At 33.0% G+C, this 27701-nt stretch overlaps 1 protein-coding gene across 2 annotated transcripts in view; it reads left to right on the plus strand.

Annotated features, from left to right (window-relative positions):
- The first annotated feature begins 18596 nt into the window (after positions 1 to 18596).
- LOC130452813 (pleckstrin homology domain-containing family G member 5) overlaps positions 18597 to 27701 on the plus strand; it is a 363306-nt gene continuing 354201 nt past the window's right edge. The window contains exon 1 of one of the 2 annotated variants that reach the window (XM_056792270.1): positions 18597 to 19037. The gene's annotated coding sequence lies outside the window, so the exon portion shown is untranslated. The remainder of the gene's footprint in view (positions 19038 to 27701) is intronic. The other variant, XM_056792271.1, reaches the window with a different exon arrangement.

Here is a 27701-nt window from a genome sequence, read left to right on the forward strand (position 1 = left end):
CGGGCGGTTTATTTACAGTATTTATTGTAAATAATTTCTAGGAAAGTCTATTTATTTATTTATTCTTTTTCCAAAATTTTGTAGAATTCTATTTATGGTATATAAATAAGTTTATATAAATACTCGTAGCGAAAAGAACGAGTTAGTAAAACCAATCGCAGACATTATTTGAGTGTAAATAAATACGATTAACGTTACATAGGTATCAGGTGTGGAGTGTTGTAGATGAATACTGACATAAACATGGTCAAGAGACTAAGTGACCTGAAAGTGACAATACTATAGACACTTTAGCTGGCAACAAACTGTTTTCTATCTTGGACCTGAAATCTGGATATTAGCAAGTAGAGATGGCCCCAGAAGATGAGGAAAAAATGCTTTTACTACTGTATCGTTATGCCATTAGGGCTTAGTAATACGCCCACGACATTTGAAACACTTAAGGAAAACGTCTTGATAGGGTTATCTTGTAAAACATGCCTGGTTTATTTGGTTGAAATCGTGGTATTGGGAAAGATATTAGAGGATCATCTTAAGAATTTAGAAGACGTATTCAAGCGACTTCAGCTGCTCACGCTTAACTCAAAGAAGTGCCAGTTATTCTAGAACCGAGTCAACTATCTAGGCCATATAGTGAGCAACGAAGGAGTGTCAGTGGACCCTGCCTCCATACAACGATGACCATAATCAACCGATAGGAGTTTCCTTGGACTATGGACTACCGAAGATTCATAAAAAAATTCGGAGATATTGCCAAGCAACTAACTCGACTCACAGAAGAAGTTAGAACTTTCCACTGGGAGGAAGATTGTCAAACGGCATTCGAGACACAGAAGAAACATTTAACCACGGCGCCAATATTAGGATATCTGATACCAGAAGGGGACCTTATTCTTGATATGGATGCAAGCAATGTAGGAATTGGAGGAGTGCTCTTACAGATCCAAGGAGGGTAAGAAAGAGTGCTGGGACTCAGTAAAGTTCCCTCGAATCACGAGTGGAGCTACTGCTTCAAGAAATGAAAACTTTTGGCGGTAGTGAAGTCCGTGGAATACTTTTACCAGTATCTTCATAGAAGGGAGTTCCTTATCCAGACTGATCATGCAGCAATTAAGTGGTTGATACAGTTCAAGAATCACGAGAGTCAGATCGCTTGATGGATTCAACACCTTCAAGAATACAACTTCGATATCCAACATCGAGCTGGTGTCAGCCATCGAAATGCCGACTCTCTATTTAGCAGACTGCTCCCACTGTAATAAAGCCAAATCGAAGGAAGCCATAGTTTCAAGAATTACAGTGAAGAATAGTCACCCACAAGGAACAAAGAAGATTAGGAGAATGATCCTCATTTAAAAATGATTCGGCAATGTAAGGAAAAAAAACCGGCGATCTACCTGGCAAGCAGTGTCAATATTTTCATAGGCACTAAAAGCATATTGGGCTCAGTGGGAATCACTTGACCTGAAAGAGGGCCTTTTAAAAAGAATCCTCGAGAATGATGATGGTTCGAGAAGAAAAGACAGCTAGTAGTTCCGAGAATGAGAGTAGCCGAGGTACTGAAAAAATTACACGACAGTCCATCGTTAGGTCATTGGGATGTGGAGAAAACCCTTCAGCGATTCCGTGAGAGGTTTTATTGGATGAACTGCTCCGACGGTGTGAAGGACTGATGTAAGGAATGTAAGACTTGTGCTACGAGTAATGGACCACATCGCAAGAGAAAAGCTTCCATGAAACAGTATAATATTGAAAGTCGAGTGGATTGCGTCAGACATCGCTGGACCGTTTCCGACGACAGACGGTGTTGGTAAATACATCCTAGTCGTAATGGATTATTTTACAAAGTGATAAAACGTGCAAAAATTTTGTTTGGACGTGAAATGAAGCTTTCTCTAGAATTTGGCTGTCGACCTGGAGAAGATATAGCGGAAGAAGATCCAATTGAGAGAAAGACAGGACGACATAACGAATTGGTTGCCAGCGACAGATTGAAGAAACGATACGACACGAAAGCCACAGACGGCGGTTTTGAAGGAGCGATAAAGTATGACTGCATAACCCGGCGAGAGGAAAGAGATTTTCTGCAAAATTACAAAAATCCTGGGAAGGTCTATACTTAATCAAGAAAATTATCAATGATGTTAACTATCGCGTAAGCAGGATCCCCAATGGCAAACCGAAAGTAGTCCACCAAAATAGATTAGCGCCGTTTGAAGGAGTCTACGACCTACGGGAAGAAGAACACCAGTTGTGAGAAGAGCCTGACCCTGCCTTCGAAGAATTTATGGGTGCACACGGGGGTACCGGCGAAGCTACATATAGAATAACTACAGTCGCAGTGAAAAGAGCAAATTAGTGAAATTAATCGCAGAAATTATTTAAGTGATATTTATAAGTTAAGTGTATTGTTTAGTTTGTAAATAAATTAAGAACATAAGTGACAGTGTCTATTAATTTACCCCATGACTAGAAAGAGGGTAAATAAAAACGTTACAGTATATTACTCACTTTTTCACATCAAAATGATATATGGTATTATACTCTGGGGTAGCTACTCATCAGTAAACAAAATATTTCTATTAGAGAAAACAGTAATAAGGATCATTTAAAATGTGCCCAAAATCACAAATTCGATAGGAAGCTCTTCATTACAGAACTTTTTGATCTTTCTATTCCATTTATTTTTCTATCGAGATTTTTTCCCATTTTATCGAAATGAAAGTATTGAGTCTAATTATTTGATTTAATTACTGAATCCAACACTTTTATATATAGTTGCAGTCTAAAGTAATTCAACTACAAAGTTTCGTGCGATTGCAAACTCTTTGTAAAAGTCTCTGGTAATATTCCGTTTGATCGCTCAAGTCGACACATGTTTGGACCATTGTAGTGAATTACACGCTAAAGCTTTTTAACAACTTTTTTTTCTTCCTACTTTTCCCGTATCAATCAGTGACGCATCATGGTTTTTAGCATTAGTATAGGTCTTTTATCGACCCACTTTAATACTCTTTGCCAGCTATTTTATCCCTTTCAAGATTCGGAGAAATAATATCATTGGGTACAGAATCACGATTTCTTTCAAGTTTCACCAATCTATTTCTTTTCATGAAATATGATTATGAGATCATGAGAAATTTATGTTTTTGAGCAAAAACACAGTTTACGGCTTCAAAATGTATCCCGAGAATTCATAATAGATAAACATATCCTGATTTTGGCAACATGACAACCGTGGATATGATTATTACTTATTATTTCTGCGAAATAAAAAGCTTTTGCTCTTATGTAATCAAAACTATATAAGATTAAACATTAATTCCGTCAAATAATTCCTAAAACTAGGATTTTATGCAACTGATCTCCATTTAATAACGCAATTAATGATTCACTCCGCTGTTTACATAAAACATTGAAGTAATTCTAAATATTTCTTCTTCAACAATTTTGGAGTATGAAGTGATACAAGAAAACATTTACCATGGAATACATATAAGACATTCTTTTGCATCGTTTGTATAATTTTTATATTACTTTCTTTAACCCTTAGTGACACGCGGCTTACTGAATATCCTTCACACCCTGCACCTTGATTAGCGGTTCAATTTTTAGTTGATTTCCGACGTAAGTAAACATAATACTTGAACAGCTTTGAAATTATTGGACAAAAATTAAAAATATTATACAATATCTTCTTCATAACAATTTTCTTCATTTCGGCAACTGCTGCAAGTGATTGTGGCAGTGGAATGATGTGTTTCGGGACAGCTCTGTTTAGATCAAAGCAAAGTAAATCGTAAGTATAACGCAATTACTGCCAATAGAGGAACGCAATTGTCTCATTGCAAAAAGCTGTGATGAAATTTTTAAGCATAGTGAGTCTCCCCAAATGATACCGGGATCTAATGAGATTCCCAGAAATTTCACAGATTCCCCTCTGGTACCTCTTTCTGCAGAGCTCAATATCATTTGTGTAGTTTTTGCTTCGTTTAATTTCAAATTATTTGAATCAAACCCAGATTAAGCTACATCTAGATTCTCGATGATGACGTTTTCATCGCCTTTTGTTAAGAATGTAGCATCGTCGGCGAATAAAACCAATCGACATTTGAGAGAAGCTGGTAAATCGTCTATATACAGCAGATACAATGATGGTCCCGACACTGAACCCTGAAGGACTCCATCGCTCATCAATGCCAGACTAGATTCACAGCTGTTTTAGCTTACGTATTGCTGTCAATTTCCTAAATGGGATTTAAACAGCTCCAGGTCCCTTCCTCAGAATCCATAGTGTTCCATCTTAAGCAACAAAATGTCTGAGTTCACGCAACCAAAGGCTTTAGTAAGGTTACACATAATGGCATACGTGTTTTTAATGTCATCAAGACCTTCAACTCTTCCCTCGTTTTGTTGTATAAGATTGCGAACTCGAAGCAACTTAAACATTATTGCGTTTAAATGATAAAAATCCAAACTTGGCTCACATTTTAATGACAATATTCCATCGTGGACATCAGAATCTAAAATTAACGACTTGGAGAAGGATGATGATAGTCTAGGAAAGTTATTCAAAAAATGGGATAGATCAGTTTTAAGACCTCCAATACTGTTTAAAATAGTTTTGGATTTGCTTGCGAATAAAGTATTGAATCCATTAGAGTTCAATGTGGTTGACGCTCTAATTCTATATTTAGTGTTTCTTTACTGTTTTACAAACTTTCAAATATATTTACTCTTGTTTTCTGATTCACTAATATTTTGTTCATAGGCATTCATTTTTGCTATTTTCAGGGACCCAGGGTGAACTTTTGGCAATTGATAGTACTCATACCAATCCAAGAGTAATTTTTTAGTCCTAAACTTTTGTCTGTTTTAAGTTCGCTAGTGAACAACTTCAATCCTGTATCAGCGCATTCTGACAGAATATCAGTAATGAGATATGCATATTGATTTGAATTTAGGCGTTCATAACCAGGACACTGAACTGTCTGAATTTGATTAATAAAATTTATTATTGTTCACAATTATTTTTCTATTTACTCAAATATACATATAAAATATTATATTTGTTAATATTTGTCAATTGTGAATAAAGTTTTTATTCTACTCGCAAATTTCGATATATGACCATCATCTATGAGCCAAAAAAACTTAAAGAATTTCTCAAAGAAATCTACAATTTGCACAGTCACATGACTTGTCCCTTGACCCAGACCTTGAGTCCCGGTTTTGCTCAAAGGGTTTAGTCAGAAAAATAGCTATCAAACTAGAATTCATTTGACAATAACTGTGTACGTTATTATTGTGGATAAAAATTACTGATCTATAGATCGAAAAATTTGGAAAAAGCTTAAACTATTAGATTTATTCCAGATTACGGACTCTTCATACACTATTTCAATTTTTGTTGGTTACTCTACAGGGTGTTCCGAGACAAAAAAGTCGGGAGTGAATAGATGATGTGAAAATCATGCTGACTAAAAAAAATTATACTTAAATTGCCGTTTCTTGTGTTTACCGGTATTGCTATAAGGCAGAATCTTAGAATGTTCTCTCAAGTTCAAAGAAATATCCTTCATAAACTCCAAAAATTTAGTTTTTTTCATTTGATGAATTGTAGGCTAGCCAACTAAAATTTTCTAAATTTCATTTTTTTCATTATGTAAGTAACACTATGTTCGACAGTTCAATTAGAAATGTTTGATTGTGTTTTAAATATTTCCAATAAATAATTATAATTTATGAAAATTTTTTCAGAATGTCCCTTAATGGCGAACGGTTTTCTTGGTATGTACAAAGATCTAAAAATCTACATATCTCCTAAACCATTAATTTTATCGAGTTAAGTAAAGCGTACTTTTTTGTTAAATAATTGATTAGAAAATTCATTTTTGTTATCTTTAGATTGTACAGTTTGTCCCTGTAAAAATTACGGATTGTTAACCAATGGGCATGAACCGCCGCTGGCCTTCAGGTAGTGTGTGGAATGATTTATTCCGTCGAAAAAACTACATGGACATACGTAATTATCCATTGGAAATGCATAATGTTCGAATGTATAATTTAGAGAAAATACTCAAGTATAAGTTCTGATTTCGCATTAAGTCCCGGAACACCCTGTATTTATATGTATATCTGACTGACATTTCTGAATAGAATTTTTATGTGAATTAAATATCCGAACTATGAAAAAAATAATGCTTCGATTTGAATAAACGGTTCGCTACTGTTTCATCAAAGTTTCACGTTTAGATCCACTTTTACAAAGGTAGAGACCTACTAAATAATCTGGACTTTATTCACTACTGTAAAACTCGACAAACGCTTGGCATTAATTATCGTTCTAGATAAGGGCCACGATACAAAGCAGAGTTTGTTATTGTGAGGGATAAGGATCGAAATTTTCGTCCTTATCCACACTTTATGTCTGTGGGAACAGGATCGGATTTTGTGAGTTATATTTCACATAATATTTAATAATACGGAAAAAGTTATACCGGAGACAATAAGCTAGTAAACACATCAATTTTCAAATTTTTTCGTCTCCTGGTTCTGAATTTCTAGAACAAATAATTTTTACCGGTTAATTTTTTCTTCACTTGAAGAAGCGGTTAATGCGTTACAATCACATGTTTTGATGGAAAAAACGCTTCGACAATTGGTTGAAACACATACAAAAGTGTATTGATTTTAATGGAGAATATTTTGGAAAACAATAAAGCCGTATCTAGTTATAAATATTTGTTTTTATTTTTCCCCTTCAAAATTCAAAACTTAACTCTTGTATACGTTGACTTTTAACTGTTAGCTACTATCATATTGAGGCCACAAATATACATTTTTATGTGAAAATTATATTGCTTGCTTCAATCCATTATTTTAACTTATCAAAATTGAATATTACAAACAAAATGTACTTGTATCTATTTTGAATAAGCGTTTTGAGTTTGGGGATGAGTTAGGATCTTTTGCTACGCCAAAATTCAAAATTGAGGCAGATTCAATCATAAACAAGCAAACAACGGAGCAAAGTGAAGAAAATACTGTCAAAATATGTTGAGAACATACTACAAAAAAGAAACAAGCCAATTTGAGAAAAAAAAATAGTTAAGACCCTTCAGGAATTGTTGATCGGTCTATTCTAGAACTTTCTCTCGAATATGACAATAACGCCGATAATTATTTCTTTATAATATCACAACTAAAATTTGTACGAAGTTGAAAATATTTGCTTTTCATGCATTATCATTTTCCTAATAACGAATACTATCCCTAAATATTTCCAAATTACGTGAATTTTTTTTGTAATCACTAGGGCCCGTTCTTCCCTGTCGTTAGTTAACAACTTTGGTTAACGAGCAGGAAAAATCTTTGGTAAACACGTTCTATTAGTGCCGCTTAGAGCCTGGTAGATACAAACGTGTACTCTATCAGTTGTTCGTCATTACTTACTGTTTTAGTTGATTGATAAATTAAAGTTTCGTGATGTATTGCTGATCAAAGTGAAGTATTCGTACACTGGTGATCATATTTATTACTTTTTCAAGACGAGGTACTGTCATAATATTATCAATTGAAATTATAGATCACAGAAGAAATCTAAGGAATACTCAAAATCAATGAATCATTAGCAAAGTGTTTTTTAATTAAAATTGGGGTTATAAACGTATTTTCAACAACTAACAAAAACATATCAATTGGTAGATAATTTATAATTTTAATAGATTCATATTCTATGATCCTAGTAAATGTTGAAATCAACTTAACTATATTTTTACAGCATAAGTTCGAAATTTAACCTATATCACCCTTCTTATTTATATTTTTTACATTAAACTAAATTTCTTTGAAATTATAACGGATGCCTTATTCTATAACAAAAGCTGATAGCTGGGAAAGATACAAAAAGACCGATTCCTGTTTTATATTTTATATAAAATATAATATAAAAGTCGAGTTGATCGGCACTCTGCTGTTGATTTAATCCACGTCGAAAATCATCGCACAAATTAGTTTGCGATGTAATTCCATTTTTTTGACTAAGACGACTGTTTCTAGTATCCGTAAACAACTCAAATAACACTCGTACGACAAACACGTTTTGAGTACGTTAACCATTAAAAACGTCAAACTTAAATATGGCAATGTCAGATATGACATATTCAAATCCGTATTGCCATATTTCAAAAGTTAAGTAGCAACCCTCGTACGACGTACTGATGTTATTATACGATCCAGATTTGTTGTCATAAATTTAAAGATATCAAATTTGCTAACCACAGTACTACAAATTTTTTTAGTATTTTGTATTAAAGAGAGGAATACTCCAATTTCATTTTCATAATCATATTGATCCAATTTAAAATAATTTAAATTAATTATTCACTTTTGATGAACAATTTACAAAAAATAGTTTTCTAATCTGGAAAGATGTAATGAATTTTTTTGCTATTATCAATGAAATTAACGATGTTTTAACCATAAAATAATGAATCTTTCTAATTGTTCCTCTACTTAATATTAATTTGCGAGAAACAAATATTTCAAACATGGGATCTACTTAGGCCTTTGAAAATGTCGTTTTTTTAACCTAGCAGTATTAAGTCTCTTCGTCAATTCACAAACCTTCACTAACAATTTAGCAGCATAATGTTATTAAGTTTATCAATGTCATTAACAATGTGTCAGTGACCATTCAACTGCCCATCTTCTGTCAATCTTTCGTTAATTTTAGTTTTACACAAGAAAACGCTCGTTTACAATGAAAATTTTAGTTACGGTATTAAATTGCTGACACCAGAAACGTGTCAAAAAATTCCCCTACTCAAATTTCCAGCTATCACAAGTTTGTCGGGATCAGCAAAAAAATTCGCGGAGTAAAAACAGCGTGGTAATAATTTTTCGTTTCAGTCGTGTGAAAAATAATACGGAAATCTAAATATGATATATCCACGTTATTAAAACATTTCGAGCGTTTCGAGTTTTCCATGTAGACAGTTAAATTGAGAACGTGGGATAATTTCGAGCAGACTACTTACCTCCATTTTCGTAATATCGCGAACTGCTATGATTGTTTTCAAAAGCATTTTCTCCTTATCCCACTGCATTGGTAACTACCCTACGTGATGAATTTATACGATGAAGATAAAATCCATATCCTAAGTACGTCGTTGTGTTGTCGTTTTACTAGAATCGCTCACCCTATTGTCGGAGACTACTGGCTTTAATAAATTTAGGCGGTCTCACTTCTATTTTAAAAAAATAGATATAGAATTTTAGTTGATCCAATATCAATTGCAAATTATAAAAACTGGTTCAAATCCATTACCGACAATTTTGTTTGATCTACCATAGACGTAGATAGATTTATCATTTTTATAAATACTTTTAAAAATATGTATAACTTATGCGAGAAAGTATTCGTTAAAAGGCAATCGAATTATTTAAATTGGACGGCAGTATACTCCGTTATTTAGAGAGATTGTGGTCCTACTTGGAGCTTAGAAAAAAATCATCGTTAACTTGCTACAACTGAATATTAGATTATAAAACGTGAATAGACGAGTAAAATGTACCTGTCTGTAAGGGCATTTGGATTAAATAGGATACTAGACGTGAACTGAGCCCTTTTTGTAACCTGGAAAACGAAATTCAAAGCAAAAACCATAAAGGAAAATAAACGTTTTGCAAATAAAACAGAACAAAAGAAAACATTTCAATTCCAAAGTATCTTTATAAATAATCATCTGAACTAGAGTCATCATTTGATTGAAGTATGTTTGGTTGTAAAGAGGGTGATACCACATACTCATCTTCTTCTTTGATAACATGTTCAAGACAGTTTTTCCAAAGCTCTTGGCGGTCTGCTGCTAGAACTTTCTTCACGAGTTCTACAACCTCTTTAGGCACCTCTGAGGACTGATTACATTTTCATAATTCTGATTTTAGGTTTCCCTTGGGTTATTAAATGCAATAGTAAGGAGGTAGTCTAAGGAAAATATGATCCTGTTCTTTTCACAGCTTGTCAATATAATACATTTTTTCTAATTTTAGATCTTTAATAACAGTAAGCAATTCTTTGTTTAATGGGCCTTTTTTACGTTCGCTGATAGGAATGTTAGGTAAAAGCTGTTCCTTTAATCACTTTTCAAATAATTCTGCATCATCATGATAATCAGCTGCAAAGTTTTTAATTTTTTTAGCAAATATTAATAAAGCATTAGGCACGAAACCATCTCGTGACTGTCAAATCATGTTTTATCTATTGTATACATACGCCTTCCGACAGCTTCAGTCAATAGAAATGCATTTATGTTTACGATTCGATGTTTTCATTGGTAAACAGTAGAGATGATGACATTCATCGAGTCCACATCGACTGATGGTTTGTTAGATTTTTGCCGAATTTTATAGGGAATAAACATCACTTTTATTTATGTATTTATGAAATATTGATTGTTCCTCGCATAACTGATTTTTTTGTTTCAGCTGAACCTACAGATATAAGCAAAAGTAATTATTAACAATAGCAATAACCAATAATTTATTATCATGTTTATGTGAACATCAGCTAACCTAGAAAACCTTTTTCCGCGTTAGAAGCAATAAATGTAATGAACCAATTTTCGATTTTATCAAGTTCAATTTCTTAATATGATGATAAATACTAATAAAATCAAATATTCTAGTGATTATTTTGAGCTAGGTTTTTTGGTCCTCGTGGGCTTCCTGAAATATATATTCCGAATAAAGGTTAAACATGAGTGTGGAGAGATCATATCCCTGCCTGACGTTTCTAAGGATTTTAAAATTTATCAACTCTAACTACAGTTGATGATTGGTTTCAACACAAGTTTTCAATACAGAGTATATCTTTCTGGTCTATGTCAAGCCGCCTCAGTATTTGATTATGATGTTATACTCTGTCGAAAGCTTTAAACCTAACTACAACTTTCTTTTGGTCGTAGCAGTACTTGGGTTGCAACTAGTGCCTCTCTCGTACCGAGACCCTAAGATTAAGTATTTAAATCCTTTATCCTCTAAATTCAGAGACTTCACAAAGTTTATCATTGGTCCAAGTTTAATGAAAAGGGGGGACAAAAAGAAATTCTTATTTTACATAGGCATATACCTAAACATTTTAAAACCCTGGTTGCAATTCCGAATTTCCCGGTCAAATTGTTCTAACATGAAGCTACACTGCACGATTTTCTTACAAACAAAATACAGTGAATTCTGTGAACCATTTCTGAAGTACCTTTGAAATGGCGGTAACTTTTTAACACCCCGCATATCTGCCAATATGCCAGTTGTAGCAGTTATAGTTTGTTTTAAATAGAAGGAGGCGCAAATTTTCGTAAATTTCTTCTATTTTCACTGAATGGATGACTGGTATGGACAGTTTAAGATTTTCATCATGTATCACACAGCTTTTAAACTGCAGTTCTATGTACAAACCTCATTTTTTTATCAGGTAAGCTCCTCTTTTAGACGAGACCTTATAAAATGCTTACAGAAGACCCGTTATTTTATCCCCATTATTTTTTAAAATTATATCTTGTCAATCCGAAGGTGCCACTTATTTTGATCGTAGACGACCGACACACATGGAAAGAAAGCTCGGATTTAGCCTCCGACTAACTCTCGTATCATTATTTTAAAAATTACTGGGAATTGTATCAATTCTCAATGTTTGTGAAAGTTATGTCAAAATAGTTATTACATCTTTAATTTTACTTGTAAATGAGAAAATTCTGGCAACAGAACGTCGTAAGATTTTACGCCACACTAACACGGCAGTTTCCCATTTAATTACATCCCCGCGTGACAACATCCCTTGCCATATCTACTTCGCTATTCTGCTTTTGTAGCATTATTACACTGATTTGTTTCGTTTTACTCTGTTTTCCAACAAAGGTTATACAAGTCCGTTAACTATTAATTTTATGGGCACAAACGGGACAATGTTTAATCTGCACCTCGAACGTATTTTGTCGAACGGACTAATTAAAATATTTATTGAACAACTAAAACATTATACAAAGGTCTGGCTATTAAATGACGAGACTGCGCGCCTAGAGGGGTATAAAACGAGTAGTGCGTTGGGTTTCTAGATATCTTGTCTATGCACGACCCAAAACACGTTTCCGTCACAATCTCATCTCAAATTTCCTGTTCATTTGAGAGAAACTCCGACTGAGTGCTATAAATTGTTACAAGAGGCCTATGGGGACAATTCTCTATCTCGTGCGCATGTTTTTGAGTGGTGTAAGGCTTTAGTAAGTGCCGATAATGACCAACGCCCAGGTCGCCCTGTGACTGTTTCAACTCCGGAAACAGTTGGTACCAAAAAGTCTGACTCCTGACCAAAAGCTCTTGCGTCAACGGGTCTACTTTTTCCTTGAAAGGTTCGAAAAAGATTTTCTTTGAAAGGGACCCGATTTGAGTCGATGAAAGCGGTAAACCAGAGCTTCTAAAGACCCTCGCCAAAGAAGACTTCCATCACTGCTGCTGTCAATGGAAAAAACGTATGGAAACGTGTGTGACAAGGGGAGGGGAGTATATGGAAGGGGAGAATTCGAATGTAGAATAATTTTTATAATAAAACCCTTTTTCATAACCAGTCTCGTTATTTAATAGCCAGACCTCGTAATATCAATTATACAGTCGTATTCAACGAAATATAAAACGTTCTAATCTCTAATCAGTTTGACTAAAACTGCAAGAGAAAATAGTTGATAACCCACCGATTTTTAAACTTATAAAACATCTCTCAATGAAAAAGCTGTTTGGAAGTCATTAAAAAATTTTTTAACTGTGAGTGACGAGCATCGCAAGATTGAATGAAACGGAATGCTGAATACTAAATTCCGTATCCACGTATTCAAGTCTCATCACAGATTACTTCTACAGAGAGATAAAAATTAATAGATCTGAAATTGGAGAACCATCTTTGCGACTTGCGAACGTCTAATACACTTTTATGTCTTTGATAAATTTCGACATGAATATCAGGCTCAGTAATTTTCCATGCCGATTTTTTGTTTGTCGTTTTTTTTAGAGGTCGATGTGAACGGTTTTATCATATGAACGGTTTTATCCCATGCTATATTCATTATAATTCATCAAATTATTTGCTTCAAATTGCAATCTACATTTTAACAGGACCATTGGTACAGTTTTCTTTAATAGAAGGCACTTGATGTAATATAAAGGAATTAAGGAAGGAATTATTTTTGTAATTAACTTGTTTTATGTGCTTGATTTAGATCATTCTTTTGTTTGAGAATCACGAAAATTATGTTGGTTGTTGAACTTTCTCGGTATTATAAATTGTATTCATAAAATTCATTCTTTCAGGAAAAGAAGATTCCGTCAGTGAAACAGATATTACATCAGAAAATAGTCCAGAATCAATCCAATCTAATCTTTATTTGGAATCGGTAAGTAAATTCTTTACAAAGCTAGCTCTTAGACATAAAACTACGACAGTTTATAGTGTATTTATAATTGGTGAATTATTTTCATTATCAATAATATGTTCACTAAATGTTGTGGTAGTTATTCTTATTGCCAAACAGCTCTTCGACTGGAGGTACTGGGTCGTAGCCCAAATAATTACAATTAAAAACTCATAGTTAAATTAGCGCTACTATTTTTTTGATGGCATATAATTCAGAAACCTCTGAATTATTCGAGACAGAATATTAAGGAATAATAGTCAAGAATCACATGTGTAACTTTATTGTTCATAAATGACGGGGAACTTCATATGCAGATAATGTTGTTTTATTTTACAAATTCGATTAGGAACGAGGGGATAAGGATTAGCTTCTTTTATGAATTTGAATGGGGTTTCTTCTGCTTCTGATCTAAATCCTCTGAACATATGGAAGATGTGGATACGTTTGTACAACTTTGAAAACAGCTTAATTTGAGAATTGTGAACTATCAGCTTCAGTGGTTGATGTTAAGAGTTTAGGTGCTCATAATCCTCGAGAACTAATGTAATGATATATATGCAGTGCAGCCTCGTTAGAAAATATATTTTCAAGCATTACAAAAACAGATCTTTATTAATGTATGATGTTTTATGATTTATTGAAGTACATGAGCTTTCAGGTAGTCCATTTAAAAACTCACTCTCTTTATTTGTACATTCGAATAACAGAAATAGTGCCTTAAAATATCCTGCACTGTAATATGAAACTAAAATAGTACATTACCTCCGAGGATGGTTTCAAAAATACGTGGCCTGGCCTAGAGATGCCGATAGTAGCTTAAAACTACCATTGTATTAGAAAGTACACTATTCATACAAGAAATGTTTCAAGTTTGAAGATGCCACGTTGTTTAGTATTTGTTTGTCAGCCATCAATATCGTTGTGAAGATGCTAAAATGTTTGGCAATGTTCCATAGAAATAAAGCCGAACTTTTGAGCCGTTTCATAGTCACGGATGAAATGTGGGTTCATCACTTCACACCGAAACAAAAGATCAATAAAACAAAGGACTGAAGAGGAAGAACCGGCTCCAGAGAAGGTAAAGACCGTTCCATCTGCAGGCAAAGTCATGACGTCGGTTTTTTTGGATGCGCGTGGGATAATTTCCATTGACTACCTTAAAAAAGGAAAAATTATCAACGGCGAGTATTATTCGAACTTATTGCATCGTTTGAGGGAAGAAATCTTGCAGAAACGGCCGCATTTGGCTGAAAATAAAGTGTTGCATCAAGATAAAGCACCAGCTCACATATCCGTTGTTGCAATGGCAAAAATTGAATGAATAGAAGTTTGAATTGCTACCTTATACACCCTATTCGCCAGATTTACACCTCTCGGATTATTTTCTATTCCCAGTCTTGAAAAAATAGCTCGGTGGTCGAAGATTTTCCAACAATAAAGAGATAATGTTGGCAGTTAATAGCTATTTTGAGGAGCTTGACGATTCTTATTATAAAAAGGGTTTCATTTTTTTTTCGATTCGATAAAATATTAAAAATTATTGTAATTAAGTTGAAACCCCCAAAATTTGAATAATTATTTTCATAACAAAATAAAAATCGTATTCTACTAAAATATTTATTTATGATACAAGTGCGTGAAGTGATATTTTTGCGTACGATTTGCGAAAAAGAAAGGCACGAACAATTGCACAAAAGTACTTCACGCACGAGTATCATACAATATTTTATCTAGTACTCTTGAATACAGAATTCATATTTAAATTCATGATAATTTCCAACTTTGGATCATAAATTTGATGATTTCCATTGACATCGGCTTGACTTTTCCGAGAAATATACAATTAGAATATTTTCCGTGTAATTTTTGATTTTATTAGTGTTATACCAATTCAAAACATCGCCATATGACTTCATGTATACTTTCCTTGACATGACTATGAGACTACAAAATTATTACAATTACAGGTAATAGTAAATATAAATAAAAAAGTTATCATATGAGTTTTCAATTCGTTGCCGTAGATAAACAAAATTTTGAAATGCGGTTTACTCAAAATATAGCTTAAGTGGATTAAAACCTTTCACCACTAGAGCGGTATTCCGTTATTCCTTATCTTTTAATTTCCAGTCATTTTAAGTTATGAAATCAAAGTTGGCCAGATCACATTTTGTTTAGATAGTTTCACTATAACATCCAAATATTAAATTAACGTTCAAAATCTAATTCGATTGAAAGTTTTGGTTTTCCGTGATTCAAGATTTATTCAAGTAGAAGAATTATTGGATGGAACTTTAATCAATGGTTGTCTGCCTGTAATTCCTAACTCGTAACATTTATTCTCAGTCTAACATTTCGTGTCTGCTTTAATCAAGGTTTACTGACACAAAGTATCGAGAGTTATGTTTGACTGCTGATAATGGGCGAACTTTGAAAATTATGAAGTTTGTATCTTAGTCACCAGTTGGATGAAATTTCTCACTAAATAAACAATGATCACTAGAAGAAGACTAAAACAGGAATTTTTTAACATCCAACTATGAATTCCTAACCAAACACGGTAGGAAATCGTTATGCTGATTTTTTTACATTATACACAGTATTTTAAGAGGTATGATAGAGAGAATGCTTTGTTGTCAGAAAATTGGTTACAATTTGTAAGTAAGAACTTGTAAATATCTCCAAAACCAGCACACAAATAACTAAATGAAAATAAAAGTTTCCATCAAAAAATTCCTCATTTTCCGTAATAGGTTAACGACTGGGTAGGAATTATTAGCAACATAATGATTCAGGTCATTTTTCTATACACTATAAATAATCTTACTGGTATAAAATATTCAGAAATATTGGGACAACTAATAAAAACAAAATTAGTCCATCTATTTTCAAACGATAATGACCCAAATTTGCCAAATGAAGATATATGGTACCAGAAATACTTGTCATGGTGCGAATTTCTGTAATTATTCTAATGGAATATTCTCAATTGATCATATTTGGGAAATGAAGCCGATCGAATGACCAGCTTGAGGAATCAGCTACCAAGGTACGTCATTACCGAACATTACAACCTACAAAAGTTCAAGATTAATATCCACAAGCATCGCCACACGACAAGAACCACTCGAACTCCTTGTGCTTGAAAAAACCGAAAGTATTCACCAATCGGCCTAATAATAGAATTCAAAATTAGGTATCTTTGAGGAAATTTATACCAGTCAACCTAATTATTTTGAAAAAGTTTTTCATAAAAGTTATTCAACAAGGATTGACTCATTGTCAAGAAAAGTGAGATAGACTCAGTCTTTTATGTATAACTAGGTATCAAAAACTACGATTTATTATTCAAGTCATCACAGCATACTCAGGAAATCATCATATCTTTTATTGTTCGCTATACAAATTTTCACATTTTCATTTAGACTTGTCTCGAAATTTTTCACCTAAATCTTCATCTAACGAAGGAAGTTTGAGGTTTCCAAATAGTGACATTGTATAATTGTTTCAAATATAAGAGGAGAAGGGACTTTTTAATAAGCAGTGTTTAATATTTCGTACAAATACAAGTGGTTATGGTTAATTTGTATCATCTTTATAATCGTCGTTTATATTCACTCTATGATCTAGTTGTAAGCTACTTGGGTGTGTGATGAAGATTTTCTGTATAAACACATCAGAAATAATCCTACACAATAGCGAGGAAACCATGAAAAAACTGTAGTGATTGGTAATTGGAATTTATTGCTACAATAAATATAAAATAAAGACGTGCAATATTGTGTTGTGTCTAAAAATAGACATACTCGTATATTAACCAAAATGATCAATGTATTAATAAGAAAAATGATTTGAATAACCTTATTTGTTATCTACGCATATCCTTTACATTTTGGGAAAACAAATGCTGCAAAAGAAATTAAACGCCATTGACAACCAATTAATTTTACCTAACCCATGAAACTCTAATTCACTTATAACGACCTAACCATAAAATTGAAAGTACGCACACCCGGGCACGTAAGAAAACTCGGCCATATAAGATAAATCCACGGGTGGGTGCGAATAAGGACATTCCACCAATCCCCTGTTATTTCGACAGGTCCTCATCCTCATTTGCTTCACAGACACCTTCCTCTCCCCTTAGTTCTATGGGAGAGATTTTGATTTATCTTATCTTTTTGTTAAGAGTTAACTTGTTGGCTCTACACTCTTGTCTTCTTGTTCTGAACATCTTAATGTATGTGTGTGTTTTCGCTGACTCGGGGAAACCCTTTCGAACCTTTTCCGAGAATAAAAATCTAATCCGAGTGGTCCCTCGACTTCTTTAAAGTAGTTCCCGATGTATTACTCGGCATTTGCATTTGCGGATTTACCGTTTCGGGGGTGTCCTCTTGGTCTGAGTAAACCTAGGATCTTGGATAAAATATTTTTTTGTATTTCTTGTGAAAATTGTGAGAATGAAAACGATACAACCTATTAAAATTTAATGTCATTTATCAACTAATCAATCAATATTCAACATCATTAACAACAACCTAATCTAAACTATAAAAATGTAACGCCATTCACAATCTAACCAATGAAAATTAACAACGGTTTCTATAACAACAACCATTGCTTTTGCAATCGATGAATTTAATTTTTTTTTTAAAGAAACAATGAAATTTAAAACACTAAATTGTTAAACTTTCATACAAATTTTCATAAATTTCTTTAATTTCTTATTTCTTAGAACTATTGATATACTTCAAAGTCTTCTTAATTTTAGGTCTCTTCTGATTTAAAATTTATGTCTCTAATAATTTTTTAGAGACAGATGAAAATTTGACGTTTCGTCTTCTTTCAGTCTTTATTAATGTATCAGACGATCAATACATAAGTATTTGAAAGCTCGGAAATATATTAGAGTTAGAACAGTTCGGTGTTTAATTTTGCCACAATCCCACTACGAAAACTTTCATAACCTAGCTGGTTAAAATAAAATTGAAAAATCTTTAAAAGCAACTAGAACCAATTTCCAAAATGTTTATGCAAGCTACGATAATTATTAAAATATGATTATTTCTCGCTTTATAAATTCCGAGACGCCGCTGGCGACTCGAAATCTTGCCAATTTAAAATTTCACTATCTATACCAATTCACAGTATACGAATATGTCTCACTCCGTCGGTAAATAAGTGAATCGTCTCATTAGTTGGTTTCTCCGCATTTTAAAACCAATAGCAATTGAATTATATTCGTTGTACCTTGTATTTAATTCCCTTCTTTTTTCTCTCTTATCAATATCGCATGGTTGTGGAGTGAATGGTTTTTTTCGAACTTGTCACATAGCGAAACATCGGGCGGCCGTGTCGTAAACAATAAAAAAACTAGACTTTTGTTTACAAAAAACAATTACAGGTATAAACAATTTGTGTATAATGAAAATATAATACAATAATATCGAGTAACGTGTTCAAGTGATGTAGACAATGTGCAAGTGTTGTGTTTGTGTTTTCTAAAAGTGTGAGCGTGAATTGTAGTGTTTGAATAATTATGGAACGGAACAAAAAAGTTGTTTCCACTCGGTATGTTATTTTCTTATTTTGATTTTTGGCTAAATTTCAGTTTAATGTGAGAACGTAACCACAGTTTTATTATTTATTTATTACGTTAACTATAGATACAACTAATTATCGTTTTTATTGAGCAATTGACATTCATTACTTTATATCGATAAGATAAATACTTGATTAATGAAGGAACTTATACAGTATGTCTATAAAATAACCCAACTTATATACAACAAAAAATATCTACAGGGTAATTCATTCAATTAAGCCAACAATTTTTCAAAACATGTTCGCGAAGCTATATGAATATTAAATATTTTTTGTGCTATACATAATTTTCCAAAAGTAATTAAATATATAAAATAAACTATTTTTCAAATTGGATGATTTAATAACTAGTTTTAGGTGTACTTGGAAAGTTTGGTGAAGTTGTTCATTGAAATGGCATACAAATATTACAGATTTTTGCAATTTTTTAGCTGTGTAAATTTACGGAACTTTTTGTATAAAAAAATACAAATTTCTTCAATTATTTAAATGTTCTTGATTTTAAGTCTCGTTTGCTTTAAAATTAATTTCTTTGAATAATTTTTGAAAGATTAATCAAAAATTAACGTTTCGACTTCGGTGTTTATCAAAATATTCAAGTCGAAATTTCAATTTTTTATTAATCTTTCAAAAATTATTAAAAAAAACTAATTTTAAAATAATCGAGACCTAAAATCAAGAACATTTAGAAACATTAAAAAATTTAAATATAAACACGAAATATCAGTAGCTGAAAAAACGTAGTTACGTTAGGTTAGGTTAGGAGAGGTGTTTTTTCATCCCTTTTCTTTGCGAGACACCAAAAATTTTCTTAGGTAAATCATCTAGTGTGTGATGAAGTATCTGGTAAAAAATAGAAGCCAATCGGTGAGATCCTATTTTCGGAAATCCAGCCTTCTTTTTAGTCCATCTTTCTGAATCGACCTAGAAGAACTTTAGGTTGATATGTATACTTGGTCAAAACCTGTATTTCTTGGGCATAAGGAAAAATGATCATAGTGATTTACGAAAGTCCAGCTGAGTTTAGTAAATCCATACCATTTTTTTCTTCTGAAGACTTCTACAGCGCGATGAGTACATCACTCACTAATATTAAAAAAGTGTTTATGCCGTTGTATCTATAAGAACAAATACTCTTTTTGGCTGGAGTTCCCAAAACGAGAACCCACCGATTGGTTTCAAATTTTTACCAGATAATCTATCAAACATTTCTTTTTTTATTCTACCCCTACTAGTGTTCTTTTCATTATGAAAATTTAGTTAATCGTAATAGCTACAATTGAACGGTAATAAAAAATCATTGATTTTTGACAAAGGCACACGTCAAGGTAGCAAAAAAAGGCATTTATTATATCAATCATCTTGACTTTTAAATTTTTTTTATGGCGGTAACATAACTTTATACTTATGTCATTTAACAATTAAGATCGTCAACAATTATTAAGGATACTACTTCAAATTTTTCAATAATTTGTAAATTAGTTTCAATAGATACCATCCAAATAGTTTGCAGTTGTTCTTTTTCCTTATAACAAGATGTTTTAAAGTTTTGCTTAACATGTTTTAAGATTTTACAATAAAGCTTCTTCTTCCAGTGCCTGCTTCAGTCATGCTTATTATATATATGGCATCACGTACATGGAACCAATCTCGAAGGTTTTTCAACCATATAAATCTTTTTGTACCCTTCCATGATCAGCTGTAACAAGGCATATTTTTGATTTCTAAAAATGTGGGCAAAGTAGGAACCTTTCCTTCTATTTACAAGTGTTAATAGTTTTCGTTCTCTGTTTATTCGTCTTAGCACCTCGTCGTTGGTCACCCGATCCGTCCATGGTATTTTAAGGATCCGTGTAAAGAGCCACATTTCAAAAGCTTCCATCTTACGCATCCTGGAGACCTTCAAAGTCCAGCTCTTAACACCATAAAGTAGGGTAGTCAAAACATAGCATTGTGTTATTTTCCAGCGTGTTCTCAGGTTAAGGTCATTATTTGTAAGAAGCGACTTTAATTTAAAAAACTTGCTCCTGGCTATCTCTATCCTTGTCGTAATTTCCTCATCTGGATCCCATTCGTCATTCAGCCAGATTCCTAAATACTTAAAACGGTGAACTCTCTCTATAGGTTGGTTATTAATTGACTGCGACACATTATTAATACTAGTTTTCGATATCACCATGAATTTCGTTTTACTGTAGCTCATTTTAATATTGTTTTAGATTTCCCCATTAATTTTAATTCCAATTTCAATGTCTTCCAGAGCCTCCTGGCAAAATTGACTGAATATATATTAAACAGGAGCGGGGAAAGAACGCAACCCTGTCTTACACCTTTCATAATTTTGATTTTTTCCGAGAGACGGTTATCGCACTGCAAAAAGGGCCTCACGTGTCCCGAAGCCATTACTAAATCCAAACCGAGTTTCGCCGATGTTAGCATCCAATCTTCTCCATATACGGGTGTGATGATCCTCAAAAATGCCTTTAACACGTAACATATGAGACTTATAAGGCGGTATTCATTACAACGTTTTGCATTTGACTTCTTGGGTAGGGTGATAAAAGTCGAAACAAGCCATTCTTCGGGAAGATTTCCTGTCTCGTATATTGTGTTTAAGATTTTGAACAGTAATGTAAGATGTTCATTATGAAGAAGTTTTACCAATTCTATGTGGAGATCATCTAGACCAGTAGCTTTCCAATTTTTGGTCAGACGTAGTGCATTTTTAAGTTCTGACATGATAATTTCTGGGCCCTCCAGCTCATCCGCATCCAGCTTGTCTGTGCAGTTGTCATCAAATATTTTTTTAATGTCAATTAAAAAGCTTTGTTCAATTGTCTGGAACTTTTTTCTCCTGTTATAGTCACTTTCTTAAGTTGGAAGATACTTATTCATTTTTCGACAATACTGTCACAACTCGACCGTTTCCTAACTACTTTTGTAATTAAACCGAAAGTGCTTCTATGAAAACTTAGCCTTTAACATTAGTTATCCTAAACAGTAACAGTTGTTTGCAGCTCCTTTTTGTTTAGGAGTTATTTGAAATCTTAATTAACAAAAAAAAATTGAAGTGAGCTTTCTAACATTAATCACTTTTCGAGTTGAGCCAGTTTTCTTCCAAGGTAGCGATATAATGAGATTAGAAGAAACTACATAATTTTACTACCAGAAATTGAGAATTTAAGTTGATAAAAAATTTTAAACACGCGTTTCCGCACACATTTCACGTTTCTCAACCGAAGACCTAAAAATAGAGAGAAATTATTCAACTATTACCTAATAAGAGAACAATTGACAAAAATTGTAAAGTAAGTATTTCTAATTACGTCAAAAAAAATTACGTTTTAGCGCTGACGCGCTCATAAAATTTATGGTCCAGCGCTGACGCGAATCGTTCATTTTGAAATCGACGTCACACATTTTTTTCAAATTTTCTTCAACTATTGCAAAGGACACTCATTAAAGAACCTATTAACGACAAAAATGTGGATTAAGTATTTCCCTATCTACTCGTTCAACGTTAGGTTGGGTTAGGTTAGGAAAGGCCTTTCATTATCAAAGGCGAAAAATGTTAGTAGAATGGGAAAACTTATTTACTATGTACATTGTAAAACCAAATTCTGGTTAATTGTACATTTGAACTAATTTAAATTCGCAGATATTCAGAATCTACGTAGACAAAAATGTCTTGATTCGTTCTAGGCATATTTCTGGCATTTTAGCCGTTCGCACTATTCTGTTCGAAATTTCTAGCCCGTAATTTGGCAACGATCTAATTTATTGATTACAACATTTTTTTATTAAAATTATTCTGTAAAGTCTAAATAAGATAATTTTTAAGTTGAGTTAAAATTTGGGTTAATTTTTGGATGAGATATGCAATATGATACATTGCCAAATAAATTGGTTTGGGGTTGGCGGCAGAAGTAATGAAACTCACAAAAATTTAAGTAATGAAACTATTCATAGATAAATATTACAATTAAACATAGAACCTCTAGCTAATTAAAATTAATAATAAAAAAAATGTATTCTTTAGGTCAGGGGTGCTCAAACTTGAACTGCTGGCAACCTACCTCAATATTTTTAGACTACTTACGATCGACTCTGAGAGGCTGCAAGTATGTATGATGCAGGGTAGTCGTACATACACGATACACCCTACCTATCTAGGTAGGTAGGTAGGTAGGTTGCGATATTTTGACTTAATTACCTTTATTTCAGAAAATGCAGACTCGCACAAGTAAGTTGACCCAAACAATGCCGTCAGTTCAAGGGCGATTTGCCTTAGATTCAGATATTTATCTTCAGATATAAAACACCAGAAATTTGTGGCAGATGCTGTAGCTTTGAGATGTATATCTGATATAATCTGCACCAACTCATTTTCAACAGAACATGAGTTCATATTAAACTGACTTACTATTTCAGTAGCTAATTCCTCAATGTTTTTACATGAAAAAGGATAACTCATAAATGATGCTATATTTTCCAATTTACTGCAATCATAAAAACGCATTTCGAATTGTTCCAAAATATTTGATAATTCAGCCTCATACGTATCATAATTAAACTGAGGAATCCTTGCTTTCAAAGACGGAAAATGTTTCAGATCCTTTCTTTTCAGTTGATCTATCATAAGTTGCAATTTACTTTTGAATGTGTTTACTGCGCTAATCATCTCAATAACAGTTTTTCCTTTACCTTGAAGATCCAAGTTAACGATGTTTAAGTGCATTGTGGTGTCAGTCAAAAATGCCAAATCAGTCAGCCATTTTTCGTTTTTCAAAATCTGAGTGTCATCACCTCTTTCGTCTAGAAAAGCTGTTATTTCGGGCAATAATTCTTGAAACCTTTGTAGGAACTTTCCGCGACTCAACCACCAGTCTGTGTGAAGAACTAAATCAGTGTGTTCAGCTAACTCCCTATCTTCCAACTGCAACTGAAAGAGCCGCCGTTGCAGGCTACGTGCACGGATGGAATTCACAATTTTTGTTGCAATGGCCATAATTTCCTCCGTGTTTAAAACTATGGAACACAAAACTTGTTGATGTATAATGCAATGGAATGAAAAAAATGAAGGGAATTCTTCATTAGCTCGACACAATGCCACAAAACCGTTTTTGTTTCCAGTCATTGCTGGTGCTCCATCGGTTGTAATGCACACTAATTTATATATTGGTACCTCGTAGTTTTTTTACAAAATTAAAGAAAACTTCATATATATCTTCGCTACGGTTCTTCCCCTTCAGAGGAATGATTGTCAAAAATTCTTCCTTAACCGACATGTCATTGAATACCATCCGAATAAAAACACACGGCGGGGCAGTGTCTGTCATATCGGTGGATTAGTCGAACTGTAAAGAAAAGTATGTATATTCCATGATATCATGTTTTAGTTTATCTGCGATGTCCTGACTCATGACTTCAATACACCTTGTGACAGTCGGACGAGATAACTGAAGTTCTCTAATAGCAGACATGATTTCTGTTTTATTTTTAAAACCTCCAAATAAAGTCTCACCCGCTTCAATAAATGCTTCCTTCACCACTGATCCATCTTCGAATGGTTTCTTGTGTTTCGCCAATATATGAGATATTTCAAATGACGCGATTGAGAAGACAAAAATGCTAACAACTTCCTAAATAAAATTAGAACCATTATAATAAAACTGAATAAATTTTGAATTGATATAAAATAAATTTGATTTTTTTTTCATTACTTGATTGTTTGAAATTAATATGATTTCCTAGAAAATGACAAGTAAATTTATTATAGTTATTGAACTAATGACTTTTTTCCTCTAAATCATAAGTAATGCCGAACTGGCAATGTATTCTAGAGGAGACCGATGGTAAAACTTAATTTTCCACGTCAATATCACTTGAATTGATTCAGTATTTATCCAAAACTGATCTTTACATGTCAATAGAGGTGAATCATAATTTTAATAAGCTGAATTTAGATTATAAATAATAGTAAATTGACTGAAAACTTACCCAATTGGAGGTCGACGCCATTTCTTATGATGAGGCTGTTCCAATTTGCAGAATAAACATACTTTCACGCCAAGTGTGTGTTGGAAAATGATGGAGGTTACTGTACAAGCCCTATAGAGACGATGCGGCAGATAATGGAACTAAAATAAAGGCGCTAAATTTGAACAAAAAGTCTGGGAAAGTCATGTATCATACAAGATAAACTGCCAAATTAATGGCTAAATATTTAACAATTTCTGTAGCAGATAACCTATACCATTGGATAAAAAGTTTCATTCAATATTCAAAATGAACGATACCCGTCAGCGCTGAAACGTAAATTATATGAACTATTTTTGGCATTGCAAAAATAGTTCTCATAATTTTTTGCAATTTGTGGCTCCGATTTCAAAACGAAAGATGCTCGTCGGTGCTCAAATTGTAACTTTATGAATTATTTTGGGCGTTATATAAAATACTTACATCACATTCTTTGGTTTGTTTTTTCTAATTAGGTGTAATAGTTAAATGATTTTTTTTTATTTTTTGGGTCCTCGATTCAGAATGGTGAAATATGTACAAAAATATGTGTTTTTTCCACACATCTTCGGTTTTTGGTAGTAAAATTAAATGGCCTGTTATAATGTCACCATATATGTCCTCTATTAACATTTTTCGCTAAGGTTTAGTTTATTTTCTAAAAAAAGAATCTTGGTAGAAATCTGTGAATAAGGAGTAGTCTCTTTTTAACAATGATTATATTCCGTAAATCCATAAGATCGGAACAGAGTAAGAGGAAACTTATTGATATATAACAAAGTATAACTATGACAACTATGCGTAGCACATAATGTATTCACGACAGCATTCTGTGCTCTCTACATGAACATTTCAAAAGCTTCTCTGTGGTATCCCTTTTATTGCTCTACAACCGACAAAGTAACATTCTAACAGTTAAAATAAAGTTTAGTTTGTAGAAATTTTTATGAAAGTCTGAACTCCTGTTTATAATGACTCTACTCACATATTTTAATCATTTACTTTACATCAATAATTTAGTGATAATTTAATAAAACAAATCCAACAGGGTACGAAAAAATCATCCTGTTCATACGACTGAATTGCTATGAATCTCATTTCCGTTAATAGCACGTTTGGTGGTACAAATTTCCATTTCTTAATTTCACTTTGCTTGTTCTTTCAACCATTTAACTTATTTTCATGTATATCTTCGTTTAATTTTAATTTGCGTCAGTTTCCCATGCTGTTTTTCATTTAAAATACAGTCAAGGCTAAAAACATCATTGAGGTGAGTTTCATTAAGTAAACTTGAATTTCCATTCTTGGCAAAATTCTTCGCTCAAGCTTATAATTCCGCCGCAATTGTCTCCATTCTTCTCCATTAAGTGCTGTTATTTTTAGTTCTTTCCATGTTGTGTCTCTTTTCTCAAGTATAGCATCAATTACTTCGTCCCATGTCTTTCTCTTTTTTGTTTTGGCCTACTTTTGCTTGCCATATTTTCTTTACTGGTTTTGAATCTTCCATTCTTTTAAAGGACCACAACAACTCAATTGTCTTTTCCCAATGAATTCCATGTGACATGATTTCCAGTTCTTGTCGTATTTGATTATTTCTAAATCTATCTTTTTTTGTTAAACATCCCACACGCCTCAAATATTTCATCTCTGCACCTTGCAATGCACTTTTTTGTCTTTTAGCGAGAGTCCATGTTTCAGTCAAAAGTTAATATTGCTTTGGAAATTGCCTTCAGTTTGGTATTTGTTGTGACTTCCTCTTTGATTTATCAGGCAGTTTTTTGTGCTGTCATTTGTGTTTGAATGGAAATAGCATAGCATCTACTCTGCGAATGTCCTGTCTATTTTACTAAAAGGCCTAATTACCTTGAAGGAGTCGTATTAACACCTAGGGAAGTAGGACACAAGAACTCTCAAATAATAGCCTCTTTTTGAAGTAGTCTATGTATTTTGAAAGCAGAACAGTAAATCTTGTGCAAAATATTTTCCAGGTATAAGTGCAGGGTGGCAGTAAAGGTAAAACGACTCCCCAAAACCATCTGTTTGAAGGCATTTCTAATTCTTTTGGCAATCTATGCGTCTTCATTGCATGTATTTTCTATTTCAGTTCCAATGTATATAAATATGCTTATCGTTTTGATCCTACGTCTCTCTATTTCTAAGTTTATTGTTTGTTGTTTGAGTGCCTTAACTTCAATCTTTTCTAAATTTTCATACCAAACTGCTTTAGAGTGCTTTAGAAAGTTTTTCTGTAGTTCATGGATCTTATCTGCAATAAGGACTACATTATCAGCGTATGCTCCTTCAGATGTTTTCACTATTTGCAGGTTTTTGTGGTTATAGAAATAAGTCGAAAGCCACCACCTTGTCTTACTCCTTCTGTGGTTATAAAATCCTCTGAAATTAGGATTAGGTTGACATTCCCCTTATATAAGCTCATCGTTGCATTTCGTAAAGGTTATCATCTATTTTTTTTTCTAAACTTTTTTTGTCATTTGTACTCTGTAAAAAGCTTTCTCCATATCAATAAATACAAATAATATATCTGCATCTCGCGGACAGATTTATGTATAAGTTTTTCTTTATTCTATTATGTTTGTTATTTCCTGACTTAAA

Source organism: Diorhabda sublineata, chromosome 2, assembly GCF_026230105.1.
Source record: "Diorhabda sublineata isolate icDioSubl1.1 chromosome 2, icDioSubl1.1, whole genome shotgun sequence".
Taxonomy (NCBI): Eukaryota; Metazoa; Arthropoda; class Insecta; order Coleoptera; family Chrysomelidae; genus Diorhabda; species Diorhabda sublineata.